Genomic DNA, 17675 nt, shown 5'->3' with positions numbered 1-17675 from the left:
ACGTAATCAAAAGAACATTAAGAGAAAAAATTTGCTTCAGTAGTTGAACCAGTATTAAATTTTTCTTAAATATTTATTTAAATATTTATTTCAAAGCATGTTGAAGACAAACGCCAGAATCTGGCCAGTTCTAGCTTTTTTTTCCCCCCAGTGTTCCAAGATTCATTGTTTATGTGCCACACCCAGTGCTCCATGCAATATGTGCCCTCCTTAGTACCTATCCAGAGGCTCATCTAACCCCCCCCCCACAAAACCTCAGTTTGTTTCTCAGAGTCCACAGTCTCTCGTGGTTCATCTCCTCCTCTGATTTCCTCCAATTCACTTCTCCTCTCCATCTCCCAATGCCCTCCGTGTCACCTCTTATGCTCCACAAGTAAGTGAAACCATATGATAATTGATTTTCTGTGCTTGACTTATTTCACTCAGCAGAATCTCTTCTAGTCCTGTCCATGTTGTTACAAAAGTTGGGTATTCATCTTTTCTGATGGAGATGTAATATTCCATTGTACACAGTCGCCAAACTGTGGAAAGAGCCAAGATGCCCTTCAACAGAACAATAAATAAAAAAGATATGGTCCATATATACAATTCTGGCTCTTTAATTCTCACTTCGCACCAGCAGATGCTCATGAATACCCAATCCCGTTTTTCTTTTTAGATCCAAGACTGATCCTGGGCAGGGAGAAAGGATGGAGGTGGGGAAACATCAGGAGCTGTGATGGGGGACCTGACATCAGAGCACCATCACTGCTACTCCAGACCTGACCTTGTGCCTCATAGCTGACCCCTGGGTTTGGTGTCCTGTACCTAAGCATCTGTCTCAGGATCCTGCCTCATGTCCTAGAAGGGAATTGTCACATTCATTAATTCACTTGTTCACTCACTCAATAAAATTTACAGTGCTTAGTATGTGCCAGATGCTAGGGTATTTGTTAGTACAGAAACGTGAAGAGGTGTCTAACCTACAGAATTATAAATAAGTAATGCACACATCTTAGAGGACTTTACACCCTGTTGGCATTCTCCTACCACCAGAACCACTGTGCTCTACCTAGGTGACACCCATCCCAAATTTGTACTTCTTCTTCCGCAAGGAAGACCCTTTCTACGTCCTAAAGCCCTTTAATGATAGGAAGCAAATTGAATATACACTAGTTATTCCCTGTGATTGTGTGACTTTTTGGAAAGAGAGAAAACCCAAGAGACTAATAACAAACCTTCCTCTTACATAGATTCTCCGTCTTCATACATTTTGTTACTAACTACAGCATGTCCACTCAACTTCCTGGGCAAGACACAAATATGAAACTTTTTCCCGCCTTGTTTCATCTAATACCTACAATGACACCATAGGGAAAACTCTACGTCAATGTTGGGTCTGTCACTTCTTTTAAGTTCATTTGGTTGAAATGTTGTAATATTTTTTCTGACAAATAAAAGTATTTCAAATTCAGCAAAGAAAAACTAATAAGTAACAAAATTAGGGGTAAATTACCATTCTACTTAGATACCCTATAAAATTATAAATACCATTAATATTTTGATACATTTGCCTTTAAATCTCAAAAGGTAGGATTTTTCTAAACAAAGATATGGTCATTTTATACGTTATTTGCTATAGCATATCCTCACTTACTATATTTCTTACAACAAGAAGTAATATTTTAGATGTAATTTTAATAGCATAAAATTCTATGTGATGGGTACTGAATAATTAGCTAATTCCACTTCCTAATTAATGTTTATTAAGTTGTCTATTACAAATTATTCTGGGATGAATATCCCCACGCCATCTCAGTTTGGTAGTCGTTGGGATGATCATTTGACCCATCACTGCTCAATGAGATATAAGCAGAAATGTACAAAGTAGAGCTTTCAAATAAAAACAGACCAAATCAGGGCATTAGGGTCTTTCATCTTGTATCTTTCTCCTTTATTTCTATCTGGAATATGGAAGTGATGCCTAGAGATGCATCTCTGCCAGCTTGCAAGCCTACAGAAAGATGCCATACCATAAGGAAGGTGAGGTTCAATCCTTGAACTAACTCAATCAGAATTCCCCCAGGCATCCTATACCTGGGAAATACAATCCTTTTCTAATTTAATTTTGCTAAAATTCTCCACATAACTATGATTTTTTTTCTCCTTGAGTGGTGGCTCAGTGGAATGCAAGTGTTTTTAGAGTTTACTATTTAAAAATGTGTTTAGTTGCCACTCAATTCCAAAACAAAGAGCTTAAATAAAACATGGTCAGGGCGCCTGGGTGGCTCAGTTGGTTAAGCAACTGCCTTCGGCTCAGGTCACGGTCCCGGAGTCCCGGGATCGAGTCCCGCATAAGGCTCCCAACTCCATGGGGAGTCTGCTTCTCTCTCTGACCTTCTTGCCTCACATGCTCTCTCTGTCTCTCTCAAACAAATAAATAAAATCTTAAAAAAAAAAATGGTCAAAGGTGTAAATAGACTGTCTCCACAAAAAGAAAAGAAAAAGAAGATATGCAAATTGCTAATAAGAACATAAAATGCTGAAACTCATTGCTAATTAGGAAAATGCAAAATCAAATCACAATGAAATGTACAAGAATCACTAATGACTTCTCATGAATTAGAATAGCTATAATTAAAATTAATTAAATTAGTTAAAAAAATGAAAATATCCTGCATTGGTGAGGATATGGGAAACTGAGTCCTATTACTTTACTGACAAGAATTGAACATAGCCACTTTGGAAAATAATTTGGCAGTTTCTTATAAAATTAAACATAAATTACCATTTGACCCAGCAATTCCAATCCTTGGACTCTATCAAGGAAATGAAAACATATATTCACACAAAGACATGTATACCGATGTTTATAGAAGCGTTGTTCATCTAAAACTAGAGTGAAAATTATCCACATATCCATCAATTGGTATATGAATAAATAAATAAAAATATATATACTGTATCCATTCAATGAAATCTGTACAGCACTAAAAAAGAAGAGATATACTGATACGTGTCACAGCATGAGTGAATCCCCAAAACAGTACCCTCAGTGAATGAAGCCAGAGCAATAATCTACATATTGTATGATCTCATTTATTTAAAATGTTAAAAGGCAAACTGCTAGAGATAAGAGAGATTGGTGGCTGTAGAAGCTGGCTTTAACTGTAGAACCAAGGCTGGCTATAGAAGCTGGCTTTAACTGCTAAAGGAATTAACGGACTTTGGAAGAGGGCGATAGAAGTGTTTGAAAACACGACTGTAGTACTGACTATGCAACTATAAGTTACTAAAATCATTAAGCTATTCACTTACATCAGGTAAATTTTAAGGTATATAAGGTATACCTCAATGCAGCTGGTTTTTAAATATTTCTGAATATTCTCATCCCAAGCGGACTATGCCAGTTAAATTATTTTGGGTAGTTAGAACAGTAAGGCCAAATGGTTTAGATAAAATAGTCTTGAGGCAGTTTAAAAACTTGACTTAAGCATGAGTTACAATTTATGCAGAAGAAAAATCTCAAGCTACAAACAGGGATGATTCAGAAGAGAAGGGAGAGAGGAGCCCCTGCCCAGTATACAGACCAACATATGAAAGGAGACCAAGTTAGGTCACTCTCTCTTGGGAAGCCAAAAAATTTTTTGAAACCTTCCCCAATAGAAAGATGTCCTAAACCCTCGGTCTAAGACAGGATCATTTATTTTCATTCTTACCGGAGCATGTTAGACAGTTTCCAACATTTGTTCTTTACTAATTCACCGCTCTGTGAAGTATTAACAATCTCCAGTTTGCAGATGAGAAAACAGACTCCCCAGCAGCCAGAAAAGGTGAAACAGAGCCTCAGAGCCAACCCAGTGTAATTCCAGACGGAAGCCCTCAGCGTTAACCTTTACAACGTGTTGTTTCAATCTCCTTTGCCCACCCTAGAGTCCCAGTGCTTAAAACAGCAAAAGACACTTCGAAAGTAACTAATATTTCTCAGATGAATTTCAGTCTTTCTACATATGGAGGTAACTAATTATGTTGCATTCTTAATAATCTTGTAGGAATAGGCTGAAATTATTAGCCATAATATTTTTTTAATATTATATAGTTTCTTCCCTTCTCAATTATTAACACTAATGGGAGTATTTTATAATGTAGAGCCTCCAGAAATCATCCTCGTTTTGTTGTTTTTATAGTGCTGTGGATTTTAGAGCCTAAATCCTACTCCCTTAGAAGGCTAACTGTCTTGATTTAGGAATGGACAATTGCATTGTCCTTCCCAAACTCCATCTCTACAATTCTAGAATTCTATTATCCATTTATCCCTCGGTGTGCAGACAGAAGACCAAGTAATTCTTTCCACTGATATTCTCCTCTTCCTCATTTTCTTATCTACCTTTACTAGGAATAATATCCTCCCTGTCACTCAGACTTAGAAATCTGATAACCATGCCCAGTAATTGCCCAATTCCTATCGTTTCTGCCACCACAACACAACATCCCTCAGACCATGGACATCTGATTCCTGCATGTAACCCTCTAGTCCTTTACAAAACATCTCATCTCACCGGGTTTTTATTACCAAAGAATTGATCCCTGATTGTCAACTTTTTTTTTTTTTTTTTTTTTTTTTTTTTTCCCATAAAGAATTTCCCCAAGGGGAAGTTCATAATATCTCATCAGCTCCAACTTGGTGACTTCTGAACATGGCTGGCTGGGTATGATTCAACATGAAACCAGAGTGTGAAACATGGAGCCAAGAGAGATGCGACCACAAATCAAAATGTCAAATGTCAAGGAATTCACGTAGCCTGTGCTATGCGTCTGACCCAGTTTACTGTTATCGTTTGAGTTTTGTTCGTTTGTCTGTTTTTGTTGGGGAAGAGCAGAAAGCTTTGATGAAAGCTATTATGTGGTAAGCCAGTTATGGATGAGAGAAAAATATGGGGAAGCAGGAGTAAATGTTTGGAAATGAGCCGGGAATATGTATTTGGCATATGTACATATTTGGGGATGTTGGATGGCATACTAGAGAATTTGGACTTATTTCTACATAATTAATGTGATAAAAACGTAAGCCGGAAGTTATTTTGTAGAACATTTAATAGTGATTTTTTTATATATATAGAAGTATATTTCCATTTGAAAAGCCCATTTTACTCCAGAGAGCTGGAAGAAGTCAAATCATTTAGAAAATGAAACCTCAGGATTAATATTTAAGACATAAGAACAATAAACACAGAGTTATGATTTTCAAAAGATCAATCTATTACAAAATTAAGTTTGCTAACTTGCTTATACATCCCCAGCCCACAGAAACACCATCCTCCTATAATAGATTTACAAATAAAGTTTGTGTAGCCTAGAACACTCAGCTTCCATTGTCATGTCCCTTGACCATCTTAGAATTTCATTTTACTGAGTTTTTTTTATTGAGGCAGGGGATGGAGGAGAAGAGGCAGCGGGAGAGAATCTTAAGCAGACTCCACACACAGTGCGGAGCGTGACACAGAGCTCAATCTCACAACGCTGAGATCATGACCTGACCTGACATCAAGAGTTGGACGCTTAATCGACTAAGCCAACCAAGCACCCCTCATTTTACTGGACTTTTTATGCAAAATTCTTATGAACTTTTCTCCAGAATTCTGCCTCTGTGCCTTTACAATATATTATTAGCGTGTCCATTGAAGAATGTATTTTATTTTGCAGGTGTACATATGAATTCACTTCTCTGGAGTGCATTTATTTTGGTTTCTACTATCTCGTCTCATTTTGGTGGAGCTCTGCATTGCTTTATTGAGGGTAGGACATCATTCTCCTGGTGCATGAACTGGCAGCCATCCACTGTTATGCTTTCTCTGGCATTTTGTTCACTTCCTTTACATACTTGCCACACCAATTTGTTCTTCTGCACTCCAATACTTTTTATAATTTAATAAGATTGAATCAACCTCAACATACTATGAAAATAATGACTATTACAAAATCATGATTGCAGTTGTTATGAATACTAATAGCTTTGACTGCCATTATGAGCACTTTAGCCTTTACTGGAACACTTTGGGTTGCTTCTAAGAGTTTATTAACATATTAACAAACTTAATATAACACACTGGACACTTAGTTGGTGCCAAGCATTGGGTTAGACCCAAGGAAATTCTAAAGCAAAGAAGAAATACACATTTACCACAGAGAGGATAAAATACAGTAAAACAAAAGGTCTTTTCTTAAATAACTATGTGAACTAACCAAAGATCATCCACTTAATTGTTTTTTCTTTTTGCTACAGACCTAATAAATGTTTGGTTTTTTATTGCTATATGGAGACATACGAACAGAGACAACTCTCTGAATTCACTGGTCTTTTTGATCTAGTAATATACAACAATGGAGCGAATTACAACTAGAATTTAGAATTTCAAAATGCCCTTTAAGTGAATTATCTCAGTAATTCTTCATAAACTCTGCGATTTAAAGAAAACAGGTTTTTTCTACATGCTTTACTAGTGAGACAAAAGTTAGTCATAGAGGCCAATATTACTTGTTTGAAGATTTACAAATATAAGCCCCCAAATCATTTTATTCCAAGAGATTATATGAGAGTTGGTAGTTACACAAGATAGACATTTAACAAATATATATTAAATGAATAATATGCTTTTGATATTTGATGCCACAATTTCATCCAAATTCAATATGAGGTCTGCCTCGTTGAAAGGTTTTTCATCCACAACCAATTAAAAGCAGGGCAAATCAAGTACAATAAAGTGTAAGGGTTTCAACAGGGAAACATTTTTAAGTTGCATTGTTGTCCAAATCAAATAACTGTCTCATAAAAAATCATAATTAGATTCATCTCACAATCCCAGAAATACATAAATATTTATGGAAATTGCTCATCAGAGTTATACAACAGAACTCTGCCATACCATTGTTTCTCCTTTTTCCTCTGTAACCTATCATGAGAGGAACTTAAATTTTATGATGTTGTTTTAGAAAATTGGAATTATATTAGTGTATAAAATATCACCAAGCTATTTAGTCAATGTTCTAGGATTTTTATTCTGAATGTGCTAGGCTTTTGCATCTGTTAATTCCCCGTTGATTACTTGAAATTCTTTCTCCTTCTGCCAAACATCAGTTACCAAGGCCTCTTGATTTCCCAGTACTGGTGGCTCTTCTCCTACTAAATTGAAAAATCTGAAAACCTACAGAAGGAATTACAGTCACATCACCTCAGAGGCATTGTGTCAGGACTAATGAAGTAATAGACTATGAAGTGCTTTGAACTTTCAAGAGAAAGATGTTATAATAAATGCAAAATTGTAGTCATCACACCAAAGTGGCATCATTTTATACTTTGTCAGAAGTAAAAATGTGATATAAAATATTCTCATGAAATCCAGCTGATTGCTCTGAGAAGAATGAGTATTGAGTTCATTTCTTATGACTGGGATAGATCCACATACTGTGAAAGTTTTAACAACCAAAAATTTCCTTTTGGTCACAGAAGATGCTAGCATGTGTCACAGCAGAGACATTCTAGGTATATTTAATTAGATGAAGTATTATGCATTCAGAAACCTATGCGGATGGCTAAGATTGGCTATTGGACAGACATTATCAATAACCCATGATGCCCCTCTCTACAATCCACAGGAAGTTTAAGGAAGTACATTATGTAGATAAAGATTTAGAAGGTGGGCATTTACCCCAACAGTCAACCTTGGCCATTTAAGGGATGGTACTTGACAATGGAAAGTCCCAAGTTTCCTCTTTTGGTACAGAAACATCTGCAGAGATTTTTAACAGACTAATGATTCAGTTCTTTGTCTCAGTGAGCCCAAGATCAGCACTTTATCACTCCTTATAGGTCTTGTAATGCCTAACATAAAAAAATAAATCTACTTGAAAAGTGGTAGTTTCTTCCATTTATTTAGAAAGACAAACTCCCTGGATTAATTTACCAAAAGCTTGATCTTCAAAGGGGCAATCTTAGTGACATATTTGGCAAAAACTAATTAATGGAAGAATGGTGCGTAATTGCAAAGCGGATCGTGTAGATAATAGTCTTTTTTCTTTTTCCTTTTTTTAAAAAAGAACACCCAGTGCTCAAATGGCCACGTGAGGGCGCTAAAGCAGAAGCAAAGAGAGCCCTCCACCTAGCGCTTCTGAGACAGGCTTTCTCTCCCCCTCTAAAGACATGGTCCTTGCACAGCAAGGTAAAGAAGGTCTTTTGGAAAAGGCAGATGTGATGAGAGATGCATGCTTGCACATTACTATACATTTGGTCACTCACAAATTCTACAACAAACCTAGGAGTCTCTGCATCACATCCTTCATTCTCAGCAGGAACTTCATGTGAAACTGAGACTTTCCTCCAAGGCCACAGGATGTAACTTAATTCCTTTTCTCTCACAGTTCTTGCTTCATCTTCCATTCGATGATGGGTATTCTTTTCCACTAGCGTTTTCCCCACGGCTCTGACTCCTTTCTACACTCAAAAGTTCAAATTCCATTTATGATATTAATCTCAAAGCCACTTAACTAAGGACTTTCTGTGCTTGCTGGAGTGTTCGAGTGGGTTTTTCAGTCATTCCCTCTGCTAGGGAGTAGAGGGGTCCTTTGTTTGTTTAAAAGATTTCATTTTAGGGTGCCTGGGTGGCTCAGTGGGTTGAACCGCTGCCTTCGGCTCAGGTCATGATCTCAGGGTCCTGGGATCGAGTCCCACATCGGGCTCTCTGCTCAGCAGGGAGCCTGCTTCCCTCTCTCCCCCTTTCTCTCTCTCTGCCTGCCTCTCCATCTACTTGTGATCTCTCTCTGTCAAATAAATAAATAAATAAATCTTAAAAAAAATTAAAAAAAAAGATTTCATTTTATTTCATTAAGATTTTATTTATTTGAAAGAGAGAGAGAGGGCACTCACAGAAGCAGGAAGAGCAGGAGAGGGAGAGGGAGAAGCAGGCTCCTTGCTGAGCAGGGAGCCCAATGCAGGGATCATGACCTGAGCCAGACACTTAAGCTACTAACCTACCGAGTCACCCAGGCACCCCCATATCTTTTAGCTCTTTTGCTTCTGAATTTTAATTAGTTATTTATATATGTTTTCCCATGCAACTGTAAGTTACTTGTACACAGGAACATGTATTAACTTTACACTCTGTCCTCTGGGAAAGCTCTCAGTAAAAGGTGCACAAACAAAAGAGAAAAAAAATTCAATCTCCACTTTCAAGTAGAATGTAATTTTGTAGGGACCATGAATGAGGCACCTTAAAAAACTAATTAAAACTAAGGAGTTCATAATAATACATAGTCACAATATGAATTGCCCATAGCAATATTGTCCAGTAGAAATTAGGTAATTTAAAATTCTTTTAGTAGTCACATTAAAAAAGTAAAAGGAAGCTAGTGGAATTAATTTTAATAACATATTTTCTTAGCCCAATGTTAAGAAAATGTTATCTGAAGAAAATGTATCCAAAATGTTATCACTTCAACATGTGATCAATATAAAATATTTATTATGAGGTATTTTACATATTTATTTTGTCTTTGAAATCCAGTGTATATTTTACACTTGTCAGAAGTCTCAATACATTTGCAAAATTTTCATCAGAAATACTTAATCTGCATTTAGATTTTGTAACATTACAATTGAAAAGGTAAAGTTGAAAACATGTTCAAGTTGTTCCAAACACAAGTAAAAGTTTCTGATAATTAAATGAAGTAAAAAAAGTTATTTTCCTTTAATATTTATATCCATGTTAACAAAACTGGTTCATCTTTTTTAAAAAAATTAGCTTGACTTTTAAAAATTAGCCTATTCATTAAGTATATTCCCTAACTTTTATGTCAACTCAGGATTGCTAACATTAAATGCAAAGGCTGTGCATAAATTAAAAATAAACTGTAAGTTAACATCAACAAAGCATTCTTCCAATTTTTCCTATGTTTCTGCAAGCAATTTAACATTGTCAATTACAGTTAGAATGTTTTGACACTGGTTCATAAAGGTGTATAAAATCTTTATTGTTTTGTATTATGTACAGTTTTAATTTTGATGTAAGTTACCATACATCTCTACCTAGTCACGAAGGTTTTCCTTTCCTTGGAGATTCAATTTTATATTATTCATTTATAGTGTAGTGTCAGTGAAAGAATATAAACCATACTGCTATTTTTTGTCTTTATTTATAAAATATTTGGCAAGCATGTCTTTGTTTTGAAAAAATCTTGAATTGGAATTAATAGTACAGTATAATAGTACAGTAAATCTTTTTAAAACTCCCCCACAACTCAACTCATCACCATAGGTGAGGAACTCAAGATCATTAGATTTCCTCATCTTGCATTTCTCCAATAGTTCCCCAAACTGGAAGTGAATCATAGTCTACCGCCACATACACTGAGCAGGTGGATTCATGAGACATTTTGTAGAATCATAGAATGGACTAAAGGAAGAAGGAAACAAAAAGTCTCTTGTAAAATTCCAAGATGCTAGAGCACTGTCATCATGATGGCAACTAGTTTTTTCAATTTAGTTAAAATTCTTCTTTGGAGATATAGGAGATTCAGAGGTATCTATTCCATGCAGCTATGAATTGACCTTTCTTTGCATCTTTGGAAGTCCTTAGATAAAATATGCCCACCGTACTAATTGTACCGTATCTCCTTTATTGTAACACTCAACTAAAGGGAAAGAAAAGGACATCCAGTTTAGGTCCAGCTGATCAATGATGATGTTAGAAAGCTCTTGTATTATGGCTGTATGCTGGCTTAGTCGCAGATATTTCCTTTTTCATAAAATATCTCTTTAAGATTGTCTAACATTAGCTACCTCTCTGAAATAATAACTCCTTTTATATATTTCCTTTCAAAATGATTTTCTCTGTGTATACAAAAATCCAATTCATTTAAAGCTTCTTTAATAGGCTACAGTTACAAGCTCAGATTCTGTTAAAGTTTTAATATTTTGTGGTGATTGGACTATTTTTTTAAATATACTTATTATTTTTGAGAAATAATAAATTTGAGAAAGAGAGAGAGAATGAGGGGGAGAGGCAGAGGAAGAAGCAGACTTCCAGCTGGGCAGGGATCTGATCTGGAGCTCGATCCCAGGACCCTGGCTTCATGACCTGAGCCAAAGGCTGATGGTTAACCACCAACTGAGCCACCCAGGCACCCCGATTGGACTGTTAATTCTGATTTTAGGTGACTGATTTTGTTGGTTCCTTTTCAACTTTTTACCCTTGGAAAGAGAGTTATTATCAAATTCACTATGCATCTGCTAAAAATACCTGTTCATATTACCCACTTTATTATCTTAAAAAATCTTTTCCACAACAAATAGTTTCTCCTTTCGTTCTGCTGGGACAAATTCTAATTGCCACTCATTGGGAGATTTGAGACCTATTTCTCTCTAGTTTTTCTCACTGTCTCACTGTACCCAGCACAGTGCTAGCTTGTGGCAATCTTGATTCTAGATCAGTAATATACCTTCATTTAAATTTTAAAATTATGACCATATTTATTTTTTTTAATTATGACCATATTTATTATGACCATATTTAAAATTATTTAATTATAATTGAAATAGTGTAAGTATTCTCATATTACTAATTGTGGTTAAGTAGATATCACAGTGACTTAGAGTGTTAAAAACTGAAATAAACACCATCCAATGTTACATCAGGGCATAGAAAACATTTGTACTGAGTCATTCTGTTAATACTGTCTGGAGGGATGATGGATTTGTTTGTAATACAAGGAAGGATACCTAGCACTCTCGCCCACCCCACACACACCCTGCAGTGCAGTAATATTTATGGGATGCAACAAAGTACAATATATTTCTGCCAAAATAATACACTTGTGTTTAACAGAAAAACCCTTTACACTACTTCAGATTTTAAATTTAAATGTAAATTAATCAAAATTAAATAAAATTCAAAACTCAATTCTTCAGTCACATTAGCCATATTTTGAAGTTCTGAATAGCCTTGGGTGGTGATTGACTACCCTACTGAGCAGCACAGATCTAGACTGGACATTCCCCAAGATTATGGATAAACATAATATTCTTATGGCCCACAGCACCCCATCTGTAAACAATAAACAATTATGGATGGAATTTGATATCTTTTTTTTTCCATTTATTTATTTTCAGCATAACAGTATCATTATTTTTTCACCACACCCAATGCCATATCCAATTAATGATATATGTAAACACATGCTTATTTTACTCATTTATTTTTAAAGATATTATTTATCTACTTGTCGGAGGGAGAGCACATGAGCACAAATAGGGGGAGTGGCAGCGGCAGGCAGAGAGAGAAGCCATCTCCTCGTGGAGTAAGGACCCCGACGTGGGACTCGATCCCAGCACCCCGGGATGATGACCTGAGCTGAAGGTAGATGCTTAACCGACTGAGCCACCCAGGCGCCCCTAAACACATGTTTATAAATGCTATAAAACTCCCCCCGCCACTGCCCAAATTGAGACTTTACCTGGCATTAAATATTTGAAGGTAAAAAGGGGCAGAGAAAGGGCATCCCAGGCAGTAAGTGACAAGCCAAAAGAAAGCACAGATGGGAGATAGTGCAGGGGGGAAAAAAAGGAAAGAAAGAAAGAACGAAAACTCCAGAAAGGCAAATTGAAGGCAGGAGCAGAAGGCCTTCAGGGCCAAGAGTTCACGTGATGCAATAAGTAATGTGGAATCTTTGAGGACTGCAAACAAGAAAGTTACTATGAAGGACGTTGTTTTAGGAAAACTCATCTGGCAGCAGAATACACAGTGCATGGGAGAAGAAACCAGAAGAGTGTCACTAATTAGAGTCAGGTGATAAGGATCTGGATTGTGGCAGCTGGAAAGGAAATGCAGGAGAAATGGGAGCAAAGCATGACAAAGGAACCTCCTTGGGGCGTGGCTGAACGGAAACACAGGGCATGAGGAAACTGTACATGGTATTAAGAGATTAGTGTAGGGGGCAGCTGGATGGCTACGTGGATCAAGTGTTTGATTTCTGGTTTTAGCTCAGGACACGATCTCATGGGTTGTTGGATCCAGCCCCTTGTGGAGCTCTGAGCAGCTCTCTGGGGAGTCTGCTTGAAAGATTCTCTCTCCTGACCCTCCCCTGCTCCTGGGAGAGTGCACTCTCTCTCTCTCTAAAAAATTAAAAAATAAATTAATAATAATAATGATAAATCTTTTTTAAAAAAGAGATTAGTTTACAAAAGTCTTTGTAATTCCTTCTAAAGAGGTATCATAATTATTTTTCTTTTCCTTCCTACCAAGTTGAGAATTCTAATCTGAAGAACAATGATGGCTATAAGCATATTTGGAGGAGATATCGGGACAGTAGTGCAACTACAAGGAGCCAAAAGAGGAAGGAAAGTAGGAAAAGCAAGAGAACCAGAAGAATGTTGTGCCATGGCAGCCCCACCAGGAAAATGGTTATAAAAGGAAAGATTGTCGACAGTTTGCAAAAGGCTTTGGTGATACCAAATCAGAGTTCAAACTTCATTTCCTTTGATTCCGTTTTTGGTGTGTTCTCTTTCAGTGATATTTGCTGATACTTTCTGCCCTGTACAAACTCTCCAAATGTAATTCTGAGTCCTCATCAATTTATTAATATGCATCATGTTCTCTCTTAATGAAAAAAAAGTAATCTCTCTGATCCCAGTGATAAGTCCTTAGGTAAAATAAAAAAAAATTTACATATGTTATGAAAAAAATTCTGTTTACTATTCTATTGAGGTAAAAATATCTGAAGAATAGAAAATACTGATTTTCTTCTTAACATATCTTAGACTAGACCATATAATTACAGAGGAGCTAGTAAGCATATGAGCTAAACAAAAATGATTGAGATATGAGAGCTAATATTTAAATATATGTGATCTAGAAAAATAAACATTACCATTAACTACTGAAGAATATGCAAATCAGTCAATCATTCAGGTTTAATTATATCACATGAAACTAAGCACACAAAATATGGAACTTAGTTTTCCTAATCAATGTATCTGTTATTTAAAATTTTAATTGTACTTTCTTGTCTTCTATAGCTATTCCTGCAAATATTTAAAGATTCAAATGAAAATATTGCCATTTAATTAAAAAGTAAATTCTACTTAAAAACTGAAAAAAACCAGAGATGTTATGTGTTATTTTACATCCAATGAAATAAAATATATTGTATTATAAATAAAGAAACATAAAACAGGATACATATGTGTAAAAAAATAATATGTGTGTAAAAAATCTCCAACTACATATATGTGTACTCATAGGTAAGAAGCCATATCAAAATGACAACACCCTCTATCTTTAATTATGTTGGAACAGGGGGATATTTTTCATCTTTTTCTTTTATTTCAAAATGTCTATGATAACAGTGGTTATATTTTGGAATCAAATTTAAAGATGTATAGTTAAAAAGAATGTTCTAAATGATTTTTTTAAGTTCACTGGGTCTTTTGGGATTAGTTTTATTCAACTTTTCTGTTCATGCTGATACTGTCATAGATCCAAGTATTTAACATGGAATTAAAAAAATGTAAGCACAAGGGCACCTGGGTGGCTCAGCTAGTTAAGCTTCTGCCTTCTGCTCAGGTCATGATCTCCAGGTCCTGGGCTCAGTCTCCCAGCTCAGCGGGGAGTCTGCTTCTCCCTCTCCCTTTCCTTCCCCTGTTTGCACTTTCTCTGTCTTTCTTTCCCTCTCCCTCAAATGAATAAATAAAATCTTTAAAAAATTCAGACACAAAATTTATTATATTAACTAACTTTTTATGCCATTTTTCGTGTTTGATAATTAGTTGGCAAATCCGAAAAGCAAAGAAAGGAATTCACGAAAATACTTAGATGAACCCATAACATACATTAAAAATTGTCAAGAGAATGACAGAGGAAAGGAAACTAGTTTCATTAAATCCATCTTTTGTGAAAAACCACTGTTCTGATGAAAATGAATATTTCTTTATACCTGCATACTTGCAGGTACAAATATCCACTGCATGGCATTGTATTTAAGGACTCAATCATATTCCTAAAGTACTTTTTTAATAAAAAATAAATGATGTAGTGATGAAACACGTTTGTGTTTGCTACAAAAATTCAATGAAACAATTTAATAATCTTCATAAAACATTTATTTACTTGAGTGTATTATTTGAGTAATCAATGGAAATTGCTTTAGTTCTCCACGGCCATGTAGTCACATGATGTGTTCTCGGCCCAGAATTCAAAAATCCTCCTCTGTGGTGCGGACAGCATTCTAGACACATTGGATAAAAACTCTATTATAGTGACCGAACTTTATAGATGAAGATTTCATAGAAATAAAAAGCAAGGAAAAATTAAAAAACAGAACACCTTGACCCATGTCTCTTGGTCACAGCTATAGGTTTTCCTTGGGAAATAACTCTGGACAGAATTTGAGAGCCAAACTGAAGTTCCAGGTACATGGCAACAGTAAATAAATAAACAGTCCATAGCAAAACAAAAACAAAAACAGGACAAGCGAAGTCAAGAGAGATGACAGACTGCAAGTATTAATCTGCAAGGGGTGTTATAAATACCTAATCCATACATAGCTTAAAATATGAGGGAAACGTAGAAAAATCAGAGAAAATGGACAAAGTACACAGATAGTTTTCTCTTTCTCACACAAAACACACACACGCAAAGAAAGATATAAATGGTTTGTAAACGTGTGAAAATATGTTCAACCTCACTCTTAGTAACAGAAATGCAAATTAAAAAATAAACAGGTACCATTTGTGATGATATTATAGCCTCAAAATTCAAAAACTTTATTACATACTGTTACTAAGGCTATGGGAAATAGGTTCTATCATACATTATTGGTAGGTATCCAAAATGGTAAAATCTATTATTTTATGTATGTATGTATGTATGTATATATGTATGTATTTGACAGAGAGAGATCACAAGTAGGCAGAGAGACAGGCAGAGAGAGAGGGAAGCAGGCTCCCTGCTGAGCAGAGAGCCCGATGCGGGACAGATCCCAGGACCCTGAGATCATGACCTGAGCCGAAGGCAGAGGCTTAACCCTCTGAGCCACCCAGACACCCCGGTAAAATCTATTTAGCGCAGATTTGAAAATAACTCATAAAACGGCATATTAATTTACCCATTGCTTCAATTATCTTATTTCTAGGAATTTATGCTAAAGATGTATTTCAACAATACCAAAATATATGAACAAGTTTGTTCACTGTGGCATTATGTCTAACTGCAAAATAGAGGAAATGTCTCATTGCTCATAAATAGAATAGTTAAATATAGTAAATTATGTCCACATAATGGAAAACTCTGCAACTGAAAAAAAAAGTAGAAAAAGTTCTATGAACATATGATATGGAGTGACTTTTAAAATACATTGTTAAGTGAAAAAAATCAAGTTGGAAGGATATATATTCTTGTTTTTTTTTTTAAAGATTTTATTTATTTATTTGACAGAGAGAAATCACAAGTAGACAGAGAGGCAGGCAGAGAGAGAGAGAGGGAAGGAGGCTCCCCGCTGAGCAGAGAGCCCGATGCGGGGCTCGATCCCAGGACCCCGAGATCATGACCTGAGCCGAAGGCAGCAGCTTAACCCACTGAGCCACAAGGCGCCCCAGGATATATATTCTTGTATATATACTTTGTATGCATATACAATACATATATTTTGTATATTTTATATAAAATGGAGGGGAAGAGAAAATGTATGTATTTAGTTTTTGTATAAAAAGCAGCCTAGGAAGGAAGGATATATCCAAAATGAATGGCGTCACTGAGAACGAAAGGGCTGTGAGAAAAGAGATCAGACAAAGAAATTTCTCTGTTATATCTATTCATATAATCTTTACTTTTCAATAATGTTAGTACTTTAGCAGTCAAAAAATAAAAACAGATCCATAAGGACCAGAGGAAAAAGAAAAATAGAACACATTTAGGAAAAAAAAACTATATCTATATCAAATTAATAATATAACAATAAAGGATAAAATTGAATAACTTTTTTTAAAGATTTTGTTTATATATTTGAGAGAAGGAGAGAGCATGAGCGAGGGGAGGGGCAAAGGGAGAGGGAGAGAGACACTCTCCAGCAGACTCCCCCCTACCTGCCCATCCTCCCGCCGCCCTCCCCACTACCCTGCGCTGAGCACTGAGTCCATCTCAGGGCTCAATCTTATGACCCTGAGATCATGACCTGAGCCAAAATCAAGAGTTAGTCGCCTAATTCACTGAGTCAACCAGTTGTCCCCAAAGTAACTTTTGAATATAGTACTCCGATGGTACCCCAAGTGGAATATATGCTAAGGATAGAAATAACTGCCAAGAAATTGTGAAGTTTACTCGATTTGTTTGTTGTTGAAAGTGATATTACTGGAGGAATAAAAAATTATATTGTAAAATAGAGTCAATGAATAAGTGTGTTGACATTGTTGAACAAGACACAAATATGAAATTGAGGATGGAGATGAAGAATCTTATATGTTGAATTGGACCTTGAGATATCAGTGTGAACTATCTCTTATTCTCTTCTCTCTCTCTCTCTCTCTCTCTATATATATATATATATATATATAAAACATATATATTTGTCTGTCTGTGTATACACCCCCCCACACACACATAGTCTAGAGGCAGTGAGAACTCCAGCACTTATCCTTGCAAATTAAAGCAAGG

The 17675-nt window shown here is 35.9% G+C and overlaps 1 long non-coding RNA gene across 3 annotated transcripts in view; it reads right to left on the bottom strand.

Annotated features, from left to right (window-relative positions):
* The window catches only part of LOC131833085 (uncharacterized), a 52596-nt gene that overhangs the window by 8047 nt on the left and 26874 nt on the right, over positions 1-17675 (bottom strand). For 2 of the 3 annotated variants that reach the window (XR_009354311.1, XR_009354313.1), the window contains one exon: positions 15130-15252. This is a non-coding gene — a long non-coding RNA (uncharacterized LOC131833085). Of the gene's footprint in view, positions 1-15129; positions 15253-17675 lie in introns of those variants that run through there. The other variant, XR_009354312.1, reaches the window with a different exon arrangement.

This window comes from Mustela lutreola, chromosome 6 (genome assembly GCF_030435805.1).
Source record: "Mustela lutreola isolate mMusLut2 chromosome 6, mMusLut2.pri, whole genome shotgun sequence".
NCBI classification, from domain to species: Eukaryota; Metazoa; Chordata; class Mammalia; order Carnivora; family Mustelidae; genus Mustela; species Mustela lutreola.
The sequence above is the reverse complement of the archived record's forward strand: the minus strand, read 5'-3'. Positions and strand labels throughout refer to the sequence as shown.